Below are 27,867 nucleotides of genomic sequence, written 5' to 3'. Positions count from 1 at the left end.
ACTTGAAATATAACTAAAGAACCCTTTTTTGCTATGTTTACCATTTCTTTCTAGCCTAAGCTTATATTGAGCTTTAACTTTTCTAACACTGTCCCTACAATTATTGGTTATTTGTTTATACTCATCCTCGGTAATAAGGCCTTCCTTCCATTTCCTAAATGACTATTTTTTACTCCCCGTGCACAAGCACATCCAGATACATATTCTCTACTTTCTTTGCAATATTCAAAATGGAGCTTTTCCATAGCCTGCCTTCACAAGCAGATATGCAAGGCATTACTACCAAAGACCACTAAAATTTGTCATTGTTCCATTTGGAATGCTGCAAGGATGCACAGATAGAAGAATCATGGGCAAACTGGAAAGGGAAAAGGAGCCTGGAAAAGGGCTCACCACCCTTATCACTGGTCCCACCCCCTGTGGAATAATGGAGGGAAGGAAGAACCAACTTACCCAGCCAGCCCCACTGTGCATAGCTTGTCCAGCTACCCTGCTTGCTGCACCAGGTGAGCAATGCTAGACTGAGCATATTGTTTGCTATGTAGGGTGGAGCTTTTGCTTGCTTGTCCCTCACTTGGGGTCAGTTTGGCCCTGGTAGGGCAGCCCCTTGGGACTTTTCATGATGGCATTAATGAGTAAACTACCATTAAACAGGAGGTACACTACTGATACTGCAAGTTCCCCCACATTATGTACAGTCGTAACTGTTCTCTGTGTTCTGTTGCAATATAATTATTGATTTCATTTTACCATCTATCTAAGCCTGCTCTTTTTCTTTACGTCTTTCAGCAAACTACTTTTTAAAACACTTAATTTTGTTTTTAAACAATGTTCTTTAAAAACAGATTAAAGATGACAAATCAGCCTGGTCAATAATAGGACACTAAACAAATCTTCATTGTGTTAAACGAACAGGAGCCATTTTATAAATTAGCCTTTAAATCTTTCTACCAAAATTGCTGGAAGAATAAAATAAATAAATTAAAAACCCTGTCATTTACAATATCACTATTCACATATACACATGAAGAAATATCCATTGATATTTGAAAAATAGCATTTCCATTTCCACCAAGTAAAGAATGCTTCTTTAAAAGGATCTGAGTTATAGTTTGAGAAATAAACTGATATTCTCTTAGCATCAGCACTGTAGTTATAACAAATTGCTGTTCTTATTTCCATTTAACTGCTTAAAATAGAACAGAAATTGCTCATCATTATAATCTAGTTAGAATCCCGTGTTCACATTGTCAGTGCAATACTATACAGATATTTAGGGAGGATATTTCATGTTGCTTTGGTTTACTGAAGTCACTCCAAGTGGAGCATCTAATTTTGAGGAGCAGCAATAGGAAGCTGCTGAGGGACGGGAGATGGGGGTGGAAGAGAACTGGTAATGATGCTAAGGAAAAGTCCTATTGTTTCTAGAATTATAAACCTAACATACAAAGTCAGTCTGGAAAGTTTCTTGATATGTAAGGTAGCAAAAACGCATTGGATAAAAAATAGTAAATTAGGGTTGGAAGTCAATAGGGCTGAATCAGCACTTTATCCCTGGTGACCCTGAATTTTAAAAGGAATCTACACATTATTCAATTTCCATTTTTATATTTAGTACTTTATTTTTTCCCTCTGCGACATCTATGAATGATCTGTGGTGACACTAATTTTGCCCCACGATATCCAGGAGGGGATAGGGTTTTAATATGGAGACTATATCCCAGCTTTTGACTACTCTCTCCACTGAATTCTGTGCAACTTTAAAGGCCTGTGCTGGCATCTCACTGAGGCACAAACAGTTCCCATTTCTTCTCCATTCTGAATGTATAAACCAAGAAATCCTGCATCAATGGGAATATGACTACATCTATCTAAATTGTCCTACTCACAAATACAAGAGCTCAAGGGACAACTTAATTCTAATTTACATGACTGTTAAATAAACTTGCAGTCTGACATCTTTTGTACTGTTCTCTTAGGACAGCAAATTCAGAAGAAATAAGACTCTTAAAACCACTAATCAATGAGGGAAGCCTTTTGTAAGATTACTTGTAAAGATTTCTGGGTCATGGGCTTTTAATCCGAGATTATTGCTCGTTTCTTCAATTTGACAGGTTTATCTGAATAAGAAATACTTTGTGTTAGAAAAATTAATGCTTTTATGCTCAACTACATTTTTCATGCTGAAAGTGTCTCCATGTTGTAAATAGAGCATCACATATCTTTTTTCCTCAGTATTACAGTAAGTACAAAAATATAAAAATATAAATGTTTGCTGTTAAATGAAGATTTAATGCTCACTTCATTATGGAATTAATCACTGTGCTAAGGCCATGGCCAAAGGGAAGAGTATGAACTCCTTATCTGAAGAAAAGGTGCATGTCATCTGTGAAATACAATTATCAAGTCATACAGTCTGTACAGTTCCTCATTGCTAATCTAGACAGACAACACAGAAGCTTCTTGATAACCAAAACATAAGAATTGATGCATTAAGCTTATAAAAATAAGGATACACACTGCATTAATTATACGTTACAAAAATATGCTGTAACATTAATATTAACCAAATTAATATTATTACCACTCCAGCTTGGCAGAAAAGTAATGCCCCTCCCCACATATGTAGTTTTGTGCCTGTTGCAAAAATACATGAATAATATTACACAATCTTCCGTGATCACAGCTTGCTGTAGGTTAAAGAAGCCACAATAATTATGTTCATTGTTTTGATGAGTTAGTTGAAGTCTAACTAAAGATCTAAATTACCCTTGTGGTTTCTTTTTGTTTCATTCTAAAGTCTGCTAAGAAGCACAAGGAGAATTTTTAAGCTGGTCTCTGATTTCTATCCAAATGCAGAACTATCTTAGCTTCCAGAAGAACCCTCAATGGTCCATCTTTTTCAAATTTCCAAGTGCATGAAATCTATTTTTAGTATTGTTTAGTTTTATGTGCCAGCATTATACTGTGATTCAGTTAAGACATGCCTTGTAATATGTTAAATTATGAAAATAAGGATTCTTGTGCATATTAGTGGGTAGGCCCAGATCCACTGGCATGTGGGAAATGGTAGTGCTTGCATGATCCAAATTCAAAAGTGCCACAAACAAAATTGGGAACTAATAGAGTTAGCAAACACATGCTTTCAGATAACAAAAGCAGGAATGGCAAGTCACAAGGGAAATAAAATTCGCATGTGATCGAGAGATTGTGATAATCTTTAGTCAGGACAGGTAAAAATTCACTTACAGAAATAAATCTTATATATGTAATTTATATTATTATATATTGTTATACATATAAAGGACATTAGTCCCATGTCACAGCTAGGGAACTTCATGCATAGTTATAAGGAACAAGTACATGACCAAGAGCCCCAGCATTATTTCAGTGTATGAACATATGTCAACACTTCAGTCCATAAAAACTTGATTGGGAAAGAAACTGTACAGTCCTTCATTGTGCAAGACAGTTTGTATCACTACTCATTTTAAATGTAAAACTGGGGTGTCTGCCAAGCTGTCGTGGGGTAACTTTCGGGGTCTGTTCGAAGCCTCGCCACATCTCTCTTTCTGTCCTTCCAGATTTGCCTTTGGAGAACAGGTGTTTCTTTCCCTCTGCACAGTACAAGAATTCATTGCAGGTTGTTTCAACCCGGGGGGGGGGGCTGTGAGAGTTGTAAGCATTGGGCATGCTACCTTTGCTTGTCTATTGGGGGAGAGGGGCAAGCTAAGCTGCTGTGAGGTAAATGTCGGAAGACCCTATTGAAACCTTTTATCATGTCTGTCTTTCTGTCATTCAGAACCCGCCTTTGGAGACTTTGGGGGACTGTGAGTGTATGGAGTATATGCCTGGGCTAATTCTGCAATTACATTGTATTTTCCGTTGTAGATCCTGCTGCATTCAGATCAATTTGAATTTGGTTCTTCCTCTATTCCCCTCCCCCAATTGAAACAGAAAGTGTTCTGCACTCGATTGGGGAAGCTCAGAATGGAGGGGGGGGCAAGCACAGCAGGAACATTTTTCTTTCTTTTCTTGAACTTGGGTAGGTAGAGGATTGGAGATAGCAGTGGAGGTGGAAAAAAACAAGAGGCAAAACTCTGCTGAGAGAGGTTAGGGCTTCTGGAGCACAGTCACTTTAAGGGAAGCCTTGCAACCGGGACCAGGAAGACTTTGAACTGATGCCCTGGCCAATCAGGGAAGACTGCTTTGCTACAGCGTTGGAGGCATGAGGCAGAAAGTTAATTAATAAAAAGCAGAGAGCTGCACATTTACTGATGCCAATTTTTCAAATATTAAGGCTTATATCCACTTCTGGATAACTCAGGGGAAAAGTAGGGTCACTCCAGATCATTCATGCATGTTGCAGAGGGAAAATTTAAAGTGCCCAAAATCAAAATGCAAACGGAATTCAGTGTACACGGGAGGGATTCATTTGAACTGGGATTGGGTAAAAAGCCCCATGCAGTCTACAACCAGCTTTGCTTCATCTGCAAAGTTTCCCTGTGCGTTTGGTGTCACTAGCTTGTTCCTGAGCCGTTCATAGACTCCTGTGACTACAGCTGTCTTTTCCAGAGAGAGCACTGAGGAGACCTATTTGGGGGGATCTGTAACTGGATCCCCAGAAATGTTATCCACATTCAACTTTGAGAAATTGTAGTTATGAGGGTGGCAGGGTATGGTCCCTTGTGTGTTGGTGTGCAGTTTGCAAGGGGCCCATTTGATACACTTTTGAACCTGTGCCTGACATTTCCCCCAAATGCAATTTCCAGGCTTGACCTTAGTCCTGTTGGGTTTGCAGTGCCATAGTGACACTGGTGCTGCTGGACACATTGAAATGATTCTGCTGGACTTGCAAAAATACACTCCACCTTCAATTTCTACTGCAGAGATCTTCAGTGACTGTTATTCTATTCTGCTGGACTTCTATTGTCCTTATTTGTTGTTGTTGTTGTTTTGCTGCTCCCCCCCCTTGGAAACAATGGATGGAGGAACCTTATTCAGGAGTTGTAATTCAGATTCTGTATATCAAATCCTCACCAAACATGGCAGGGAGGTAGAGAAGAGTTGGTAATCCGCTCAGAGTTTGGTGTATCTAGCTTGCACAAGATCTGTTCTACACATTCTTGAACCAGGCCCCAGAAAGCACTTTCCTGGAGCATCTTCTTGGTGGGGGATAACTCAGATTCCATAAATCTAATCATAATTAAACTTGAAGTGAAGGTAGAATTGAGTCATTCGGCTATCCCCTATGAGTTTGGTGTTTCTAGCACACTGAGGCTGATTCCACGTGGGTTGAAAAGGCTGAGGGGGCAGTCATATGAAAGCAGGGCAAGTCCTTGTTTGTGTATGGCGTTGTTGCCAGGCTGGTGCCCTCCCAGGTCTAGTGCAGATCAGGCCCCAGGCTAATGGAATGTGGATTCTTCTGAGTTCCCTTAGCCCACTGTGGGGGCCAACAGGCCCTGTCCCATGGCAGGTCCATGTGGACAGGGAAGAGCTGAGCCTTCCAGGCCTGGTTCTTCCCTCTCCTACGGTGACCCAGAGAGGGCATAAAATGCTCCAATTGGCTTTGCAGAACTTTGCCACACTGTGCGGCAGACTGGAGCATTTAACTTTATTTTGCAGGAAGGTGGGATTGCATTCCATGCATTCCCACCTTCATGCAAAATACCCGCACCGCGCGGCAGAACTAAGCTGTCGCTTCATTGTGTCCTGGGGGGACACATTCCAGTAGAACACCAGGTGTCCCATTGAAATGTGCCCCCCATGGGGAAATGGAAATCTGCGGAGCTTTATGCTCCACAGCCCTATACTACTGCTGACCCTGTACAGCCACTACAATGTGGCTTTGCCCAAGTGGTTGTCCTATCAAGTCCCAACTCTTGCAAACTAAACGAATTTGTTTATGGTCAAGAGACAGTATTTGGTTTAAACCAGGCATACCACAAACTGAATAGTTTGTGCCCATCCCTATCCATGTCATTTTCTCCAAGAGCGTGAAAGATAAGTTATCAAATGAAAATTAAATGAATTCTTCCTATAATGACCACAAAGGAAAAAAAAAAGCATGCAAAATTCTACTGTCATGGAGGCAATGATCATCAAGAGGTCCAAATGTTCTCCCCCATATTCAGTTCAATGGGACTGCAATTCTTAATGATCTCCCTGGAGCACAATTTAAATATCAGCAAGATTAAAAATGAATTTTAAAATGAATGATATTAGAAGGAAAGGAACCAAGACCCTGTCTCTTCAAATTGCAGGAGATATAATATCAAGAAACCCTTGGGATTTTTATAAATATACTCTGTAAGCATTTCCAAAGTGAACTAATACCTTACCCAATTTCCCTTTTGCATTACTACACACCTGGCTAAACAGAAGATGCCCAAGAAGTCACAGGGAACACAGAATCCCATGAAAACAAACTTAGCTATACATTTAATTCCAAGAAAACAAATTTAGCAATACATTTAAAATGCTAAAAAAAAGGAAGTTTGCAGTTGCAAACCTGGTAATAATCTCACAAACAGCACTGTGTGTGTGTGTGGGGGGGGGGGGGCACAGCTTTGCATTTTTTATTTTATTTTATTATCATTTATTACCTACCATTCCCATACTGACTGGCTCATGGCGGGCTACAAGTAAGATCCCCACAATAAAAGCATCAAAAACCCATCCCTTAAAACACCATCAGAGGCAGCAAATCTAATCCCCTTGCCCCCTCCCACTGCCCATAACTCAGCAGACCTCCCCCAACCCATGCCTCGGGGGAATAAATAGGGAGTCAGCTAGCTGTTCCAGATATAATAAGGATGGGCCCATAGATCATAATTGCTCTGGCCTCAAACAAAAACCTGCAGAAGAGCTTCATCTTGTAGGCCCTATGGAACGGGGGAAATTCCTGCTGTGCCCTCAGCCCAGGATCTCATTCCACTAAATTGGGGCTAGGACCAAAAAGGCACTGGCCCTGGTTGAGGCCAGCTGCACCTCTCTTGGGCCAGGAACCACCAATGGATTTGTACCCAAAGAATGAAGGGATGAGGTTGGGAGTTCGATCCCAGCAGCCGGCTCAAGATTGACTCAGCCTTTCATCCTTCCGAGGTCGGTAAAATGAGCACCCAGCTTGCTGCTGGGGGGTAAATGGTAATGACTGGGGAAGGCACTGGCAAGGCCACCCTATATTGAGTCTGCCATGAAAACACTAGAGGGCGTCACCCCAAGGGTCAGACATGACTCAGTGCTTGCACAGGGGATACCTTTACCTTTTTATCAGTTCACCATTACAACTACCTGCAACAACTTAATTGCACTGCTATTACTGTATTCTTCTGTATTCTACTGTATTCTATTACACAGTACAGGTGGAGTGAAGTAATTATGGACACTTATCAGCCACTTCTCAATGTTTTAACACTACCAGGACTACAGAACACTTACTTTGTGTTGCTGGTGTGGTTTGATGCTCATGCATTAAGTTCAATACCAACAAAATTGGTAGTGAAATTCTAAGGAGACACCTTTCTAAATTCACCAAAGTGAATGGGCTTAGAAGGGTGAACCTCTGATTTGTATTGTATTGTAAATCATATTGTCACTTTTATTTCCTTAATACATATCTGCACTCAGCCAAATTCCATGAATCAGAATGTGTTCTATAAAAGTTCTCCTAGAATATTTTCTAGACACTTGTGGTACTAAGATGTCAAGTCTTTACTGAAGGGTTCCATAAGGTGAAATGGGACAAGCATGGCAAATGCAGGGTACATTGACAGAGACAAGGAATGGTAGCCCCCTTGAGGTTATATATAGGGGGGCAGTTTAGGTGGGAAGATGGGTTCACATAGGAAAGTCTTTTGATCTAAAAGGCGCAAACTCTAGGAGACATTAGTCTGCCCTGCCTGTTGATTTTGGTAGTAAGCACCTACTAGATGAACCAAGGACATGGGGAGATAAGAGTGAATTCTCACAGCAGGGAAAATAGGGCCTCTCTGACCCATAAAATCTCTCCCCGTAAGGGAAGGAGGGAAGGTTCAGAAAGAATGTCAGGAACTTCCTGTGGAAAACAGGAGGGCAGATATGACAGCTGGGTTCCCAGGGCAGCCCTCTTCTGAGTCTGTGGGCACTAGTTTAAGTTCAGTGGCTGATCCTGGCAAGACTTGTAGATCAGCCTCTTCTTCAGAGTCAGACTGGGTTGCAGCTGGCTGGCTTCTGATGGTCATGTTTTTGATGCCATTTTTAATCTATATAGTCTGTGATACAGCTTTAGCAAATCAAAGAATCTCTCCCTGACCCACAATAGCATCTGAGAGCTGTTTCCAATAATATGCTCAGCAATCCCCATCAGTCTTGTGCCTATGCTTCACACTGTTCCATCCAGATGGTACCATCTGCCGCGACTCTTGATCCAACTTTCAAAACAGAAGTCTAGCAATCTGCCCACAAACTTGATGCAGCTGCCTTGGCAGACCAGTATCAAAAACTAATATGACACCAAGCTGACAACCTTGCAATGTATAGCCAAGAACTAGGAAAAAAATAAATACAATAAAATAAAAGGGGTGGGGGGAGTCTGCTGTGTGTTATGAAATGCATATTCTGCCCACTGTTATCCACAAGGATTATAGTTTTAGCTCAGTCATGTGAGACTTCATGTAAATCATGCATTCATTAGACAACTGTGAATCTCTTTCCATACTTAATCCAACTGCAGAGCAGTTAACAATCAATAAGGTCAATCAACTAGCCCATTCATTGTGTACATGCCTGAAAATCCATCAATGTTTAGGCCTCCTGATCATGCTTTTGTCTCAAGCATAAGAAGCATAAGCATCAGAATATTGGGAAGTAAAAAATTGCATAGTAATTGTTATTTTGCAAGGAACAGTAATAATGCTCTAAGTAGTATCTAAGCTATTCCTTTGGAAATGGCTTGCAGCAATGGAACTAACTTTCAAGTAGTTGCAAATGCAGCTACAGACCAGAACAGAACAAGCACTGCCTATTTTCCTTCGAGCACATTCAGTGCCCACTTGCATATTGGAAAAACAAAGTTATGACAGCAGGAAGTAGATGGGAATACCTGGCATCAATGGTATGCACATCAATGGAGGTCCAGCAGGACCTCCAACCAACTGACTGAAGGCTCTTGCTACTTCTGCCCTTCTCTTCCTCTTCACCATAACTCTTCTGTTCCCTGCCCTTTCTGCTACCATGAGGGAGATGAAGATTGAGCAGGAGGCTTCATTGTGAGATAGTTACAAGAAAGTGACAAAAGCAATGATGGGGAGAAACAACAGTCACTGTTACTCCACATTGGGAGGAAGAGGGAAAGTGATGGCTATGACAAGATTATTAGCTATTTGGAAGTTCAAGGCAAGAATTTGAACCAAATAAAGAATAGAAAACAAAGGATTTGTTTCAACCAAACATGACTGCAAACAAGCGGATTCTTAGGTTATTAGTAGATGAAATTCACATGCTTATGCCTTTGTCATAGTCCTAAAAAGTAAGAGCACAAGATCGTGAACACAAGATCTCTCTTCTTGGGGGTAGTCCATCCCAGATACATGTCACGTAATAAATGGAACCCATTATTTATTTTATTTTGTTGTTACATCTATTTAGAAATAGGTCACTTCAGTTATTTCTAATTAAATCATCATTCAATTTCACTGTTATATACTCTTATATTCACAGTTACACAAATGACATGGATAATTTATTGTAATGTCATTGTTAACTCACTATAAATTTATATCTATGAGTGATTTTTTTTTAATCTTAGAGAACTATTTTTATTATCATCTGATTCTTCTAGCTGATAAATTCTTGACTTGGGGGAAGCTGCATTAAAGGAAATCTAGGGAAATAAATTGGACTCAGTTCAGTATGGCTATGGTTCCTTAATCCAGGAGCTCAGCTTAACATCAGGTGGGTAACATATATCATCTTTATTCAATGTTACATCTTTCTGTTTGCACTTGATTCAAGACACTCCTGCCAACCAACATCCCTTCTGATTTCTGTGTATCAAGTTTGTAATGCTTAACAAATGTTAAATGAAAAAGCCATGTGGCCGTTCAGCATATCTGTTCAAGAGATACTCTTGTCTGGAAGGCTACAGATGTAGCTGCTGACCTGATAGAAAGTGCAGTAATACCTGTTGGCTTAAGTGCCATTTTATGCACCACCTAATCCAATTTGTAATGGTACTCTTACATGCCTTATTTTCCAGATTTGTACTGTCATGATCTACGAATACAACATATGACAAATGAAACCCTTTGGTTCTGTCCAGATATACCTTTAATGCTCTCCTCACATCCAGCCTGTGCCATTCCCTTTCCCTGGGTGCCAAAGTCTTAGGAAAGAAGGAGGGAAGTATAATCAGTTGATCAGTATTAAACCTTAAGTTAACCTTCGGTATGAGCAAGGGATCTGTTCTGAGTACCGCTGAATTCTTATGAAACATGCACAGCTCTTTCTAATTTGATACAGCTTCCCATTTTGACACCTTTCTAGCTGTAGTAATTGCAATCAGAATGCCACTTTCCATGATAGATATTTCAGTTTCACTCTTTTAAGTTGTTTGAAATGATGTTTTAGCAGTGCCAATAGCACTTTGGATAGACAGACTCCACATAGGAAATATGTGTTGGATAGGAAGTATTAACTGTGTGGCGCCTTTCAACTATTTACAAATTATTTGTAATGCCCATTAAGCCCATAACTTCTAAGATTGCCCCTAGGGCAGATACCTGATGTTTTAGGATGATTGATTTAGTAGGCAAACTCAGATCTTGTCTTGAAACCATATGAAGCGGAAATTCTTGGGGACTATACATGTAGGAGTAATATTGCCTCAAAATAGAGAGCTTAAAGCCGAGAGATACGTCTTAATTTACTGTTAAATGGATTACAGACTCTGCAATCATTGAAGAAGTATTTGAAAACGGGGACAAATATACCTAGGAGCCCATTCTGATTGCCCAGAAATTATATGATTTACACACCAAACAAGAGTGGCTGTGAGACATTTTGGCTTGCTGATTTCGTTTTTCTCTTATCTGTAACATTCGGACATCAATGGTGTAGTTCCTTTTCATTGAACTCCTCAAGTTGTTCAGCAAGAGCAACCTGAAACCTTGGATGGTCTCTAAAAACCCTCCAATGAATACACTGATTTCTTTAGCCTTATCCATAATCAATCTAGCCACAGAATTAGGCTAGAATTAGACCTCCAACAAAGCTGCCAACAAATCACCAGAGGATATCAGGTCCTGCAGAGCATTCAGGAATCCTTCAGGCACCATAAGTCTCCCTGGATGGGCTAAAATATGCCTGTTGCCCAAACAGGGAGGGGGCAGCACCCTTAGCCAGGCCTTCAGGGCACGGTGGTCTGACAATGGGACGATGTTACTCACCCCTACCCCTGCACCAAAAATAAGATCAAGGGTATAGCCAGCCTGTTGGCTGGTACTGGCAACAAATTTCAAGAACCCCAGTGTTACCATGGCTAATACTAGGTCTAGGCCAAGTCCCAGAGATGGCGAGTCTGTGTGAACATTCAAATCACCCAGGATTATAAGCCTAGGAAACTGCAATGTCCAGGCAGCAGCCACCTCTAGCAGGCCCAACAGGGCATCTGGTGGTAAAGTGAGTGAATAGTACATCAAACAGATGACTAAATTCTCAACTGATTCCCACACCAGGCTGACACATTCTACCCCAAGAACAGTGGTGCTAGAACAGCCCTGTAGAAGTAAGCCAGGATTACCATGCCCCCACTCCCACAGAGCTGAGGCTGATGAAGGCCTGAAAACGAAGGTGGGGCCAGATCTTTTAGGGCGACTGTTTCGCTTTCCCATGTCCAGGTCTCAGTCACGCATGGCAGGTCTGCATTGTGTCATACAAAATAGTCCCGCAAAGTCAAGTATTAGTTGTGGATTGACCTGGTGTTGCATAGCATCAGAGTTGGCTCCATCACAGCCCTCATTCCAACTTTGAGGATGGGACGAAGATTTGAACGGTAGCAGGTGTATCAATCAGACCCACAGCTACAATCTAGTAAAGGTGTACTGATTTGCATAGCCCTGCCTGGAGCAAGTGGAGGTGTGACCTAACTATTCCTGAAGGAGAACTAGAGGTTTTCTTGGGTTTGTAGAAATATAATTAACTGTTCATGGCTCTAGATTGGACCACACTGAGAATTAGATATTATTGATACTGTAAAGTGGGCAAATTCAAAGTTTACAGTATTTCACAAGAGATTTTTTTTAAGTTGCCCAGTTTAAAGTATTTATCACATTTATAAACTGACCTACCCTAAAATACTCTTTGTGTGAAGTTATCCTGTTTTTCTATCTCCTCCTATCGTTCTGTTTTATCCTTACAATTATGTAGTTCTGTGAACTACTGTAGGCCAAGAAAAGATGGGAAAATCACCCATTGAGCTGAAGCAGGGCTTTGAACCCAGGCCTTCCCAGTCCAGTTACATTACTCTGTACAATTATCATACTGGTTCACCTGGGGATGCATTCACATGACTAATCTGTGATAATTTCCACACAGTGCATTATTAAGTGGTGGATGTAATTTTCATTCTGTTCAGGTGAACAGACACATGTCAGAGGCTTGGAATGATCATTCCTTGACATGAGAATAGCAGTAATTTTGTAAAATACATGGCTGCGTGAATTCATGGTCTGTCAGCTTTTTAAATAGATGAACAGTTACTTTATTGCTAATGCAGAACCTTTTTCATATGTCTTCTACAGTTCCCCTTCCTGGATGAAATGTGAATAAATCCCAGAAAATAACTGAAATAGGACAATTCTATGGAAAATAGAGGCTTGATGTGTTTTTTAAAAACATTACAACTTAAAAGCCTTAGAAATCTTTTGCAATTTTAATATAAATTACATTGTTTCTCAGAGTAAAAAGCAACTTAACAATATATAAAATGGCATGCAGAATTTATCATGAGCTGCAAATTTACCTGCCTGCACACCCACACTGAAAGCCGTTAAACATAATTTTATTATGACGCTATCAGCATTCACCAAAATCACTCTGACATTAAAATGTGTGTGTCTAGAAACTGTTATTTACTCTGAGAAAAGGAATTGGCTTGACTAACAGAACATATATAACAAAACCATTGAACTACATGAAATATATAACAAAACCATTGAACTGCATTGATTAATAACATGCCTTTGGCTTATCTATAATTGTTTCCTTCTAAGGCAAATGATACTGCAAACTCAAAAACACACCTCAAAATTTTTATTTGATGATAACTGATTTGAAAGAAGTCTAGAATCATGAATATTTGACAGATCTGAATTTATTGAAACTATAGGAACAGATTGTGCATAGTTATTTACTTCTTAATCCTTTTCACTCCAAAAAGGCTAAGCATGTGCAATAAGCGAAATAGTAAACATCTGAAAATGCCTGCAACTTGCTGAATTTGAGAAGTTACTATCAGGTGACACAAGCAGCCCACTGGGTTTTCACCCTGTCTTATCACAATTAGGTGACTTGACTGACTCCTCAGTCTGATCACAACGTACCCTATGCAAAATTTCAATGTACAGTAGAGCTCGTAGACATGTGGAAACACAAGAAAATGCTTGTGCAGCTAAGTCAAGGCAGGGATCGCTGGGGCCATTGAGGCAGAAAGCACAGGAATGTATTTCTCACAGGTTCCCCCTCCATCTACCAATATCTAAATTCACAGACTTGGGCACACATACCAGAAAGAGATTTTTCTGTAAACTTGGGTGCCCCCCAAAGCTTGAAGGAAAAATATGAAATTTTAAACAAATACCCCAGGGAGGGCTAATTCCCTCCCCTAGGTAGTGTTCTCTGTACAAGTACAGAGAATGCAGCTACCTCCAGTGGTTGTCAGAGAAGTCCAGGAACCACACTGCATCTGGCAGAGGCCCAGCAGTGATGCAGCCCAGGAACCATGTTGGGTTTGGCAGTGACAGCCCAGTCAAGGAGCTGCACTGGGCCTGCTGACGGCAGAACACCTCAGGAGCTCTGACAGGCCCACCAGCGATTTTTCAGCCTGGGAGCCACCCCATGCCTGGTGAGAAAGTGGAAGGAGGGAATCTCTCCCTTGTCTCTCATGGGTCCACAGGTGTTGTTCCAGAAAAGGCTAAAGGTACAATGATGCCAAAATACTACTGCACAAAAATGAAGATGAAAAACCTGCCTCTTCAGGAACAGGCTACAAGGTATTATATCTGATTATGGAAATGAGTGCCCAATGGGTTGAGTGTACATCTTAGCCTTCTAGAGCCTCAGTCAGTGTGGGGGGGGGGGGCAAGATCAGATTCAAATGCGGAGAAAAGCAGGGCTGTATTCCAGAATGAGAGAGCTGACCCAGTCAGTTGGGACTTCTGGACATTAACAGGCCTAGAGGCATCTTGGATACTATGTTCTGCAATAGACAACAGAGTCCTCCTTATCTGAATTTCCAGATTCATTGCTGAGGGCAAGGTGTCAATGCATCATCCACATAGTTACTGCATTTTTCACAACATAGACACAAACTATACATACAGGGACTGTTTCCGCACTGAGGACTCACCCAGCCGTCATTTAGCAATGATTCCTGTTTTTAAAGTTCTGGATTTCCAGACCGTTTCCAATTTCCACATCGGGGGTCTTTGACCCCCTTTTCCTTTTCTGCCCCTGAATTTAGCCCCCAGATGTTTCCGCCCTGAAGCTGAGGGACAGGAAATAGAAACTTCGCTACAGCCTTTTTTTTATTTGTCCATCTTTGTCACATGACAAAAATATCCAATCATCTGCCAGCACCATTTTGTTGCCTTTGAACTCCCACCCTTCCAAGTCTGAAATCATGCTGTATGCGTGTGTTTTAATCACCCTGATGACACTACCAGTGTATGAAGTGGATTAGGAGGAGGAATGATACCTTCATTATCACAAACTATAACTTGTGCTCCCCCATGGATGCAGGGATGTTCATCTCGGGAAACCCCATTATTGAGGTGAAACCACCCCCCTCATTTCCCCCAAACAGTGGATGAAAACTTTTTAAAAGACATAATGCACAATCAGTCAACGCTATTTCTGAAAGGAGTGACTGCTGAAGCATGCGGACTGTCATGAATCTCACTAACATCAAGGACAAAGTTGAAACTTTAGGAAACAAGAGATGAAAGGTGCTGACCACACATGGCAGTGGGGGAAACCTATTTTGTAAGATTGGGATTGTGTTGTAATGCAATCAGCCATCTTTTAAAGGGTAGGGGAGGTTCGGGGAGTTGACAATGGAAGTGACACTACACGGGGATGGGAACAATGTTGGACACAGATTGAAAAAGACCAAATGTCTACATTTCCGTATTTGACAGCCCAGATTTAGATACCGTTATCCCCCACTTCAAAAAATGAAAACCAGATTTCTGAGGATTCTGTTGCTGTGTGGCAAGTGAGGCGGGAAATTACTTTTCAACCATATTCTGCATGATCGCACCACTTCTGGGGGTTCTCAAAACCTGATGAATGTTTCAGGGGGTTCTAAACAGTTAAAAAGTTGAAAAAAGCTGGACTAATGATTCCACACACAAGCACTACGAGACCCCAAATACTGGAATCACATCTAACTATTTCAGATTGCTGCTTCAAAGCACACCCATGTAGAAACATCAACCTAACTATATACCATGTCTTAAGAATACCCTTCAAACCAAGAAATGAGGCACTTCTCCAAGATTTATGGATGAAAAAAAATTTGAATAAATTCTTAGATGGGAATAACGGCATATGAGGGCACTGACAGAAATTTATGAAAGAAATACTTGTAAGCTGATAATGTTAAATCAACACATCATAACCAAAGTACTATACTTCTTGTACATCAAAGTTACTATGTAAATCTCAGTCTGGAATGGGTCCTTAGCCAAAATCTCCTATTCCCATCTCTGTCTGTCATGACCATTGCGACCTATTATTTATCTGCTGTAACTTTGCAGTTGTTTGACAAGCCCATCCCCCACCCCTTGCAACAAACATTAGGTAGTCATAACTATTTATTTAGGAACCAGTAATTTGGTTTATGGGTTGCATTTAGTTCAGTGAGTCAGAGTTTATAATGCTAGCTATACTGGCCTGCAATCACACAGATGAGAACCAGAATTTTAATGCAACACTGAATTATAAAAGTTACGTTGTGCCAAGATGTCAGAAACTGATAGTCCTGTGATGCTTTATTCAAATGACTGAGTAACAAAGTGGGTTAACTGGGCTGCATGTTAAGTATGGCAGGACCCTCTGCCTCACAGACAAGCACACTGTCTTCTACAACCAATGGCACCCCTCAATAATCTAGGCTTAAGCCAAAGCCATGACACAGCTAAAGTCTGCCAAGCCAGGCCAGACCCCATCTTAGAAATCTTGCTCTCTGCCTTAGGTTCCGAAGTACAGCGTCTGCCTAATCCAAGTGCCTTCTGGCTCAAATCTTGCTCTCCATCTTACCCCCCCCCCACCCTATTGTATTGCTGATCGAGTGGACTGGCTCCATCCTGCTTGCCCAGGGGCTCCTAGGCAAACCTTTTTGTCTTGCAACATATCCACACTTGGCCCCTCTGCAAGGGGGAATATTTTCCCCAAATCCTAGCAGCTAGACCCATTGAGACATGATGGCTCGCTTTCTCATACACATTAACACCTTTGTTTAAGGCCATCTCTGGACTTGGCCAGGGCACTGTCCAACATCCTGACCCATGGAAAATCTCATCATGTGATCACCTGAGTCATGTCACATAGTCCCTCCACAAAACCCCATATAAACCATGGCTTCAGACAGCCACCCTGAGTGCTTTCCAACTCAGGACCCACTGGAATTTCCCATGCTGGTTCGTGTCGCTTCTTCTGACTCTCCATTCTTCAGACAGGTAATTATACCAAGCCTTCTCTTCCCCCCTTCTTCCCTTTCCCTATATGACTGTTTGTAGTTGTGTTAGCTATTTGTGTGCCTTTTTGTTATTTTCTTTCAATAAAACTTATATTTATTGTTTTACCATTTACATTTGTATCTGCCTGGAGTTCCTATGGGTATAATTACCCTCGAATACATAGGCAACAATCCTCTAACACCAGTTACACTTCTCTCGCATAATTTGGCTAATCTCCCCACAGCTCAAATACACATGTTCTAGGACACGTGTACACGCAATTCAGGTAACATGCAGTAAGTTTTTGAGGACCCCCTTTGAATACATCATGTGGTAGATTCTCCCACCCCCAAAGACAACACAAGGTGCTTATCAAAATGGTTTTCTTTCTGATTCCATAATGGGCCATCTGAGATGGAGATGGTAATCCAGTGTGGAATACATCGCTCTGACACTAGATGCTTTCTCCTCATGATATTCTATATGATGCTGCCTCAGGGCTTAGTACTGGGACGGGCTCAGTCAGCAGTAAGCACTCCTGGAATTTCAGGAGTAAGTAGTTGCTCTCTAAATGTTGAAGCTTCATAACAGCCCCGAGACAACTTCCGTAGGGTTTTACTTTATAAAGCAGGTTAATGGTTGTTCTGTTCCGTATTGATGGCAAGTTCTTTTTATACAGTCAAATACAGTATCCCATACTACTGCATATACATGGATACTTCCTCCAGAAAAGTATTTAATAAGAGCAAAATGTGATTTCAGACTTTAAAAAGATGAGTGGGTGGGGATATTGGCAGAGGAGATGAAAATATCAGTCTTTTAAGAGGCTTCATCTGTATTGCAGAGAAGAGACGTTAAAAAAGACATAGCTGTCTGTCCCAATGGAAGCCGCCACAGTCAAAATGTGTGTTATTTACTGATAAAAACCACATGACAGTAATGTAAAGACAAAACTTCTTCTATCAGTCAAATTAGGGAGGAAGAATATGCCAACTTTGATTACTGCAGGGCTGCAAATGTGGCAAACTGCCAGATCAGTTGTAGTTGAACAGAAAAGGAAATGTGAAGACTGACTTAATTTAAAAATATAAACATCAGTAAAGCACAAAGTCTGGGATTATTTGGAGCACTCAAAAATATGATTTAGAAGATGATTTAGAGCACTCAGAAGTGTATCTAGTTTCCGCTCCAGTATCTTTCTTATTTATTTAGTTTTCAATTTTTAAACCATCACTTCCAAAATCACTCACGGTGTTTCACAAACATTTCCCCACAATAAAATCCCATAATAATATTTCCCAGTTAAAATCATTTTTAAAAATACAGTTACAACCTTCCCTCCAGCGGTGACTTCTTTCTCCCACTCCCAGCTCAACAGACCTCCTGGAAAAAGTAATTTGGGGCAATCTCAGGAGCAGAGATGTCACATATCTATGAGGGGGCCAGATCTTCCTTGCCGTGACTTCAACCAAAAGTCCAGCGGAATAATTCCATCTTGCAGGCCCTGCAGAACTGTGAAAGTTCTGACAAGGCCCACAGCTCTCCCGGGAGCACATTCTACCAGGTAGGAGCCAGGACTGAAAAAACCCTGAATCTGGTTGAGGCCAGGTGAACCTCTCTCGGGCCAGGAACCTCCAACAGATTCATACCCACAGAGCACAAGGTCCTGTGTGTGTGTGGGGGGGGGGGAGAATAAGGAGATAGGCAGTCCTGCAGATATGAGAGGCCCAGACCGCATATGGCCTTAAAGGTTAATAGACCCTTGAACTTGTTCTGGGCCACAACTGGTAACCAAAGCTGCTGCCTCAGTACAGGCAAGATATGGGTCCTCCAAGATGTTACCGTGAGGACCCTAGCAGCTGCATTTTGCACCAGCTGGAATTCCTAGGTAAAGGACAAGTGTAGGCCTGCGTAGAGCGAGTTACAGAAATCTAATCTGGAGGTGATCATTGCATGTATGACTGTGGCCAAGCCATTTGAGGATAGATAGGGCACTAGTAGCTTTGCTGGATGCAGGTGGAAAAAACCTGTGCGCTACCCCTGTGACCTGGGCCTCATATTCCCTCAAACTAACTGAGTAACTCAAATATTAATTGTTCTCATACATTCCTGTAGGGAAGAGGAATGAAACTCACCTGCCATTGAGGGGAAAAAAATATTTTTGTTTTGTTTTTAAGGCTGCTCTCATGACAGACAAGTGTCCTAGGACCAGTGAGCATTGGCAGTATTGTAGCAATAACATTAATCCAAGGCATGACTATTTTGAATTAAAAATTAAATAATGTAATTGTGCAGTAGAATCGTCTTGAAGGTAAAGACTCTTTACAACAGTGGTAATCACTCTACCATTTGCTGAGAGCCACATTTATGATTACCATCAACAACGGCCATATGACTATTGCATACCCTGTGTACCACCCTCAGAATCATACAACACAATGATCAAATAATCTTCCTTCCTTCCAAATACCTATGGGAATATGGAGTGGTCTCTCCCCATCATTGTAGACCTTCCTTGACCCTTATTCCCCTCACTGTCTTCTTGCTTGGTCTCTGGCTTCAGACCTCTCGTCCAGGTGAGGCCAAGGTGGCCAAAGCTTCTCACTTCATGCCAGGGACAGAATCAAAAAGAAGTGAGAAACATAGTGGGATTGCAAGCTTCTTGTTGCAGCATTCTGCTGTGAGCCACACAGTAGTTTGGAAAAGCCTCTCTTCACAAGCAGAATAGGTACCTGCAGCAGGAAGTCTGTGGTACTGCATCTCAGCACAGAGAGGGAGATTCCCAAGGCATACAGAGAAAAGCTATCAAGCTAGCCATGGAGAAAGAGGAATAAAACCACCACCATCCATTGGCCTCTTTTTTCAAATGGCTCCCATGGGGGTGGTTGTACTCTTTCTTTTCTGTGGCCAGTCTGCTAGCTGAGTGCTGGGATGAGAGTGCCTAGGATGAAGAAAGGGGTAGGCGGTTGTGCGAAAGGACAGGCCCTTTGTTTCCATGCCTGGCATGACATTTACACTTAAGGAAAGGTCAAAACTTAATTGTTCTCCAGTTCTTTCATTGGGCAATGGTCATGCCAACTTCTCTGATATATGGAGTGGATGCCATATTGGAACAGTAGAGATAATGGTTGCATGTTAAAGTGCTCCCAAGCAACAGAGCATTACTGCGCCCTCTCTTCCTAGAAACATCAAAATCTTTTCCTCTTTCCCTGCTTCATTCTTTCCTTTTCAGCCATACACAAACCACCTTTTATTTATCTCCCATTTGAAGCTATATTTATTATTTATTTATTTATACCCTGTCTTCTTCCAAGGTGGAGATCAAAGCGAAGTTTATATTATTCTCTCCTTGTTATCCTTACAACATCCCTGTGAGGTAGGTTAGAATGAAAGTCCAATATCACCCAGTGAGCTTCCACAGCAAAATGGAGATTTGAACTGGGTTCTCCCAGATCTAGATCAGAAGCTCTAACTTCTACACCATGCTGGCTTTCATTGGGTGGCTGTTGTTGAACAGTAGCAAGAAGCCAGGCCTAGTTTACATAATTTTCAGGAAATACATTACACTGTCTTTGTGATCTGCAAAATATTAATGCCTTATAGGAAGATTCTTTTTAAGACCCTAGAACAGTGGTTCTCAACCTTCCTAATGCCGCAACCCTTTAATATAGTTCCTCATGCTGTGGTGACCCACAAACATAAAATGATGCAAGTGTTCTTTCACAGAAATTGGACCAAAAATGACCAATGACATGAAGATCCCTTGTTCATGATTGTATACAAATTGTTTTTTTTTCCCCTGGGGTTTTTCAGTTCAGTTCTGCCTCTTGTCCCACCATACCGATCTCGCTCTTTCCACTGCTCCAGCCAGACTAATGCTCTATCTTTATCTACCCCGAAAGGCTGTTGTGCAGATGGCACCCCCCGCCAAGCTGCTTGCCCTGCCACGACCCCTGTGAAAAAGTCATTTGACACTCAAAGGGGTCCCGAACCCCAGGATGAGAACCACTGCCCTAAAAAATGTAACATAGGATGTTGCCTGTCTTTTTTCAAAATCATTTGGTGAGATGATGGGAATTTGAAATCATGCTGTGGTACTTGGGTGAGTGGGAAGGGGGAAGGTGCCTTCACTTTGACAAAAGGCAGGATATAAATTCACTTAATAAATAAACCTTGTCTTCCTTCCACTCTGAGATGACTAATAGTATGTTGTCTCCTGAGATAATGGCGCAGGGGGAGGACTTAACAACCTCTACTGTGGTCAAGATTTTTTTTTGAGAGAGAGAAATAAAACCTCGAGATATCTGATTACAGATCTATTATGTAATGAGTTGTTTGACATAGCACAGTGTTCTTAAAAACGGCTTTAAAGTATATGATTAAGAGGGGTGCTCTTTCACATGATGACATCAGGAGTTCACAGACCTTACTTGAGATAGTCCAAAACTGATTCTTAAGTTTACAGCAAAAATAAGAACCATTCAGTTTGCATGTTTTGCCATAGCTTAATTAATGTTTTATCTTTATCTGTTCTATAGCTTTTCCTGCACCTGTGATGAGGGTTCTATATTCTGCATATGGAAATTATTTCCTTTATATCCAGTGTGTGGCATAAAATAAATATTCTATATAATCCAGAAAACCTTAGTAGTAGAGCGAGGTGTTTTCCTCACAAATTCAGTTTGCAGGTATTGGCCAGGAAGGGCGGGGGGAGGTATGCTGCAGTACATTCCACCTGAGAAATCACTGTACACAAAATATATGTCAATTTATCAAGGTTTCCTGGGTAATTGTTGCCAGATTTATCAATGCACAAGCCAATAGCCATGACAGTTTGAGAAGTAGCCATCCACAGCAAACCTTACAGATGCACAATGAATCCATCAAAACCAACACACAGTAAGTACATGCATTGTAAGTCAATACATATAAACAAACCAACTAAAAACAACAAGCAACATGGTTTAAGGGGAAAGATGGTGAAAGAAATTAAAAACAAACAAACAAACATTGCCCCAATGTTTTGCCAGTATTTTCTTCGTAACTGAAATTATGAAGACTGCAAAGGGCAACTTCTATTCTAACAGCAACCACAATGATGATCTGCTTGCTTCCCACCTGGATACTATATTTTCACAAGCTAACTCTCCCCATCCCTTATGCATCCCAGGGAGCTGAATTTCCTAGTTATCAGAAACACTGTGTTCCTCTTAACCAGTTGATCAGATGTAATACAACTTCATTTATCCATCCAAATATTTTTGGCATCCTCCAGTCCATGCAGATTTTTTAAAAAGCTGCGACATTGTACAGGATCTGAAGTTGCTTATTGTATTACATAAAATTCTGTTTTTATCAGTGGGCCTGTGGGATACTTAATATACAGCTGTCAAATTACTTTTACAGAATGGCAAATTTCAAACATATTTCTTCCTAACTATTCAATTCATATTGATGAATGAAATTTCCCACACACACACAAACGCACACACATTCTGTAAGAGCAAAATAAAGAAGATAAAAAAACATTAGATGTAAAATGACAGACTGTGTAATGTTTGGAATATGATCACAAATATAGCCAACCAACAGCACCATACTAAACAGTTACACTCTTCTAAACCCACTCAAATCAACAGGCTTTTAAAACTGTTTAGGATTACAGGGCAAATATCAACTGCATTTTCTGCTTACATACATAAATGCACTTCTCCTTAACCTACTTAAATTAGCTAGCAGGTTAGTCTGCCGATGGGATCAGCAGCAGCCGATGGGATCAGCAGCACACTCACTAAAGAACATTATTTATGAAGACAAAGGGAGGAATACCACAAATTGCAGAGATACCACTGAATATTGGAAGCAGATATTCTCACTAAAACACTCTTCCTTCTACCCCATTACTTAAACAAACACTTAAATGAGAATTAACAGGAATTGAATGGATTCATCGCTATTAAACAGAGGCCAATCAGCACGGAAGGCTGTCTCTGCACCAAACACTATGTATGATCTTAGGTTCAGGAAATGGTTCAGGAAAATACTACAGCAAGATGTTACCAGTGTTTATGCAGAACACTTTTCTGTTTCAATTGGGGGGGGGGGGATAGTGGAAGATCCAAGTTCAAACTGATCTGAATTCAGCAGGATCCACAAAAGAATAAACAAAATAAGTGCAGAATCAGCCCATGACTGTAGTGCTGATTGCAGGTGTAGATTGGTTCCCTCCCTTGGAAAGCTACCACTGAATACTGGAGGAGTCTCATGGACAAAGAGGAGGGTCAGGGGCTGCAGTAAACAGAGGAGATATCACAGTTGCTTTCAGACAGCTTGAGTATTCCATTTTGGTAGCTGGTTGCATTTCAGAGACAACCATTATAGCAATTTGGGGAGCCATATCTGTGAATGCCTTCAGTTCATTCCTCAAAAGATCCCACCCCCCAAATAAAAAAATATATATTTCCACCCCTTTGGAATGCTATGTTAATGATAAAAGCTGCTGAAGCTGTTCCTATACATTAGCTCTTGCATTTGCTACAATATATGGGTCCTTAAAAAAATAAAACACTAATTTTACTGTGGGTTCCAACATGGTTGTTTAGAGTCAGCATCTATTATTTAATGCCAGAAAAAATACAGTGGCTGGAGTTGAAGAGCTATCATTTGTTTAAGATAGAAAAATAAATTGCAAGAGATATTGAGAGAAGAGCAGCAGAGATAAAAAAAATCAATGGTTGTTTTGAAGAAAGCAGTTTGGATGTAACATTTGTTAGGAGGAGGGAAATAAGCCAGAGCCATGTGAGCAAGTTAGCGTAAGCATATTTATTATACAGAACCACATAACTGTGATTAATAGAAAAACATGAACATATTTTGGAAGAAGAAAATTATCTGCTTCCCACCATCACCACCACCACAGCAAAGAAATGGTGCACAGAAGCTGTTCACAAGGTTTTCCATGTGTTCTCTACAGCCCAAATTTAAATAAGGGGGTTCAAACAAAGTTAGACTCTATTTTAAGAATCATTTATTTTTTAAGGCATATTGGAGTTCTTCTTTAGCCAAGCTACAAGTAGATCAACAGTGTCTCAAGGCACTAAGCATGTGATATGCTACTACAACAGATTTGCTAATCAAGTTTATTAAAAACTGATGAGATTATACAGATGGCTAATCTTCAAAACTGTGAGTATCGGCGTTTCCTCAATTGGAGTTTAGCCAACTCTTTGCATTCCTATTTTCTGTAGCTAAGGTCTGCTGTCATGACCTTTACTGAACAACTAATAGCAGTGGGCAAAGGAAGGTGCAGAGGTAGGTTCCCTCATAGGCATGGCTGGTTTCCCCTAACGATTTCAGCAAGGATTTCTGAGACTGGCATGTTGGTTTAGTAATGCTCTGTTGCTCCAATTCCCTCTGTTTATGATTATATTCCCAACAGAGAACAACTTTGCTAAAGAGTAATCCCTAATTTTATTCATAAAAGCCAATAAACTCAAAGGTTTTTTTCTACTGAGATCATAGACACAAATTAAGCAAACTTATTCTGAGAAAAAGCAACAATGATCTAGAAAAGTAAAAATCCCAACTCATTAGAGAATCCCAATTTACTGCTTTATAGAATAGTTTTAAAAAACTACAACGCTAATATTACTTTCTTTCTGCACCCTTTTACAAGTATTGGGTGAATAACATATTGACCTTTGGCAAGGGCAACACACTGATATGCACATTTTATTCTTTCTCAGATTCCTGGAGAAAAGCATTGCATAATTTCAAGCAGAATTTGCCTTTCTTGGTGTTAAATGCAACAATAAAGCTCTATCAGCAACAGACATGAGCCATTTTAACATGACCTCTCCGTTCTTTTTGCTCTCTTAACGGTAAGGATGTTAGCTAAATGGGTACATTTTGGCCATCTTTGTTTCTTAAAATATCTTTTTATATGTATTATATCAGATCATATCCAATTTAAATGCTTGATGGACACAGGATGTATCTTATATATTTAAAGTAACACATTATCAATGCTGAAATATCTATGACATTGATTATATTAGTTCTCATGTAACTTCTTCTCTAGGCTGACATCCAGGTTTTGTTTTTTGTTTTTTGTTTTTTGCTAATCTTGCTCTCTCTGCAAAGACTGTAAAAAATCTCAGCTATGTGCTTCTTATTTCAGCCACACTGATGGTGATTTAAGGAATGTATCACAAGAACAGTGGTAGTATTAAAACAGAAAAGTATTTGAACAGAGCACAAAAGTATTTTATTCAATCAGTATTGAAGATGGACACATCAGGAGAAAGAACAGTTTGTTCTAGTGGTAATGGGAGCAGAGGAATCCTTGAAGGGTAGCTACTGGGCAGCAGCAATAGCGGAAGGCGATACTGGCAGAGGATTGATCACAGACAATCACACTTCAGCTAACACTGGTTAGTACTGAACAGAAGGTGGTAATGGTAAAACAATTCTGATCATCTCACAATTCAAAAATCATATGATGAGACAATCCAAAATGGAAAGAAAATAGATAACAGGGCTGGAAAACAGGACTCCAAGGTCATATGGCACTCATTCAGCTGCTATGAAGAGCAGAAGATAAGTATGAAAGCACAATTCTTAAAGACACAATTAAAGCAAAAAGGATGTTCTGTTGTTGATCTGAATGGGTGCAAAAAGAAAATCCAAAGCTGACTAACACATATAATAGGAACACAGAAGTATGAATCAAAATGAAAAATCAAATATTTAAAATTGAATTCCCAGGATTGTGTGACCTAAAGTAGACTGGATCAGTACATTTACAGTCACAAGTTATGAAGTGCTTTACTCTGGAAGAGACAAACACAGAAGAAACAGAGTTGTTCCAATGATGAGTCGAGATGGAGCACAAGCAATCACGAGCTATAATGCAAAGTCTGACTGACTAATATCAAACAGGCCTCATGGAAAGCCTATCAACACAACCATCATTCAAGTTTACGCTCCTATGGCAGAGGCTGACGATGAAGAAACTGATGAGGAAGAAACTGTACATGTGTCCAGGACACAATTGTGCTTATAATCATAGGTGACTGAAACCTAAAAGTAGGAAACAAAGCAGGATCAAATACTGTTGGAAAAATTGGGTAGACAGTGTGAAATGAAGCAGGAGAGTCGCTCAGAATTACTTGAAGGGAACCTAACAGACAATTGTATACGGGGGCATCATTGGATGGGCAATACAGAAATCAAAGATTACATAATTGGAAGCAGAAGTTTGATTCTTCCATTCAAATGAGCAAGAGATAATTGTGATAAAGACAATGAATTGTTAACCTCAGAAATTAGAATAAAGCTGATGAAAAACACCAAAACATACTGCCAAAATATAATCTGGACAACATTCCTAAAGAATTTACAGACCATGCAAAAAAACAGATTGGTATCATTAAACTCAAGTAAACAGGAACCAGAAAAAACTATAGTTATAAACCAGAGAAGTTATCAAGGGAGAAAGCATGAAGACAGAAGATATAAAAAGCACAGATGTATTATTGTTCAAACTTTAAAAATAGCTAAAGAAGGATGAGAAGCAAAAGTAAAAAGTAACAAAGATAGAAATTGAGGTCTAAATGCAGAATTCTAGAGACACAGAAAACAATAACAGCAATATCCAGTTTAATAAAATAGAAGACAACAAAAACAACAGGATGACCAAGAGATTTGTTCCAAAAAATCCAAGAAATCAAGGAGAAATTTAAATCACAGATAATTATGTGGAATGATCTACATGGAAACAATTTAATTGAATTGGACAAAATAAAGAAAAAATGGAGCAGTACAATGATGAAATAATTGTATTGTTGAATTGAAATTAAACAATACAAAAGAGATGAAAGGATGACCAATTCCTTCAAAGAAGAAGTTTTTAAAGAACTGGCTATTTGAGAAAGTGAAATGAATGCTACAAGCAACTGAGAAAAACATACCGCCAAGAGAAGATGAGACATCAATGGAGATATTTCAAGCAACAAAACAAGTCCAACAAAATCTTAACAAGAATATACCAACAGTATCACACTGTACTATGAGCTACAAATTCTCATTGTAAACTACCATGAGCCACACGGGAGAGGGGATGGATGGATGGATGGATGGATAGGTAGGTAGGTAAGTAGGTAGGTAGGTAGCTAGGTTGGTAGAACAAATGACCTACAGACTCAACACACTCAATCTACAATTAAATTCCAAAATTAGGCAATGTCAAAGACCATAGTAACTATTGGACTATTGCAGTAATTTCTGACTCATATAAAGTGACGTTCAAAATCTTTAAAAAGACAGTATTATCACATATGAAAGCAGAAATGCAAATCAAGCTGGACTCAGAAAAGGAAGAGATACTAGAGATCATAGCTTTACAAATAGCTGAGGAGAGAAGGGAAGTGAAAGGCAAGGGAGAAAGAGAAAGATACATCCAACTGAATGCTGAGTTCCAGAGAATAGCTAGAAGAAATAAAAATGCCTTCTTAAATGAACAGTACAAACCATCGAAGAAAACAATAGAATAGGGAGGACCAGAGATCTCTTCAAACAATTGGAGATATGAAGAGAACATTTTATGCAAAGATGAGTATGGTAAAGGACCAAAATGCTAGGGACCTAACAGAAAACCAAAAGAGAATTTTAAAAGGTGGCAAAATTATACAGAAGAACAATACAAGAGCGAGCTTAACATCCCTGATAACAACGAGGGGGTAGTCACTGACTTGGAGCCAGACATCCTGGAATGTAAAGTCAAATGGGCCCCAGGAAGTCTGAGCAACAATAGAACAAGAACAATAGAACAATAGAAGAAGAAGAAGAAGAAGAAGAAGAAGAAGAAGAAGAAGAAGAAGAAGAAGAAGAAGAAGAAGAAGAAGAGTTGGTTCTTATATGCCGCTTTTCC

General features: G+C 40.2%; 1 protein-coding gene across 2 annotated transcripts in view; it reads right to left on the bottom strand.

Moving 5' to 3' along the window:
- The window catches only part of PRKN (parkin RBR E3 ubiquitin protein ligase), a 951,947-nt gene that overhangs the window by 797,435 nt on the left and 126,645 nt on the right, over positions 1 to 27,867 (bottom strand). The gene's annotated exons all lie outside the window — the stretch shown is intronic.

The sequence above is a fragment of the Paroedura picta genome, chromosome 1, assembly GCF_049243985.1.
Source record: "Paroedura picta isolate Pp20150507F chromosome 1, Ppicta_v3.0, whole genome shotgun sequence".
Taxonomy (NCBI): domain Eukaryota; kingdom Metazoa; phylum Chordata; class Lepidosauria; order Squamata; family Gekkonidae; genus Paroedura; species Paroedura picta.
The sequence above is the reverse complement of the archived record's forward strand: the minus strand, read 5'-3'. Positions and strand labels throughout refer to the sequence as shown.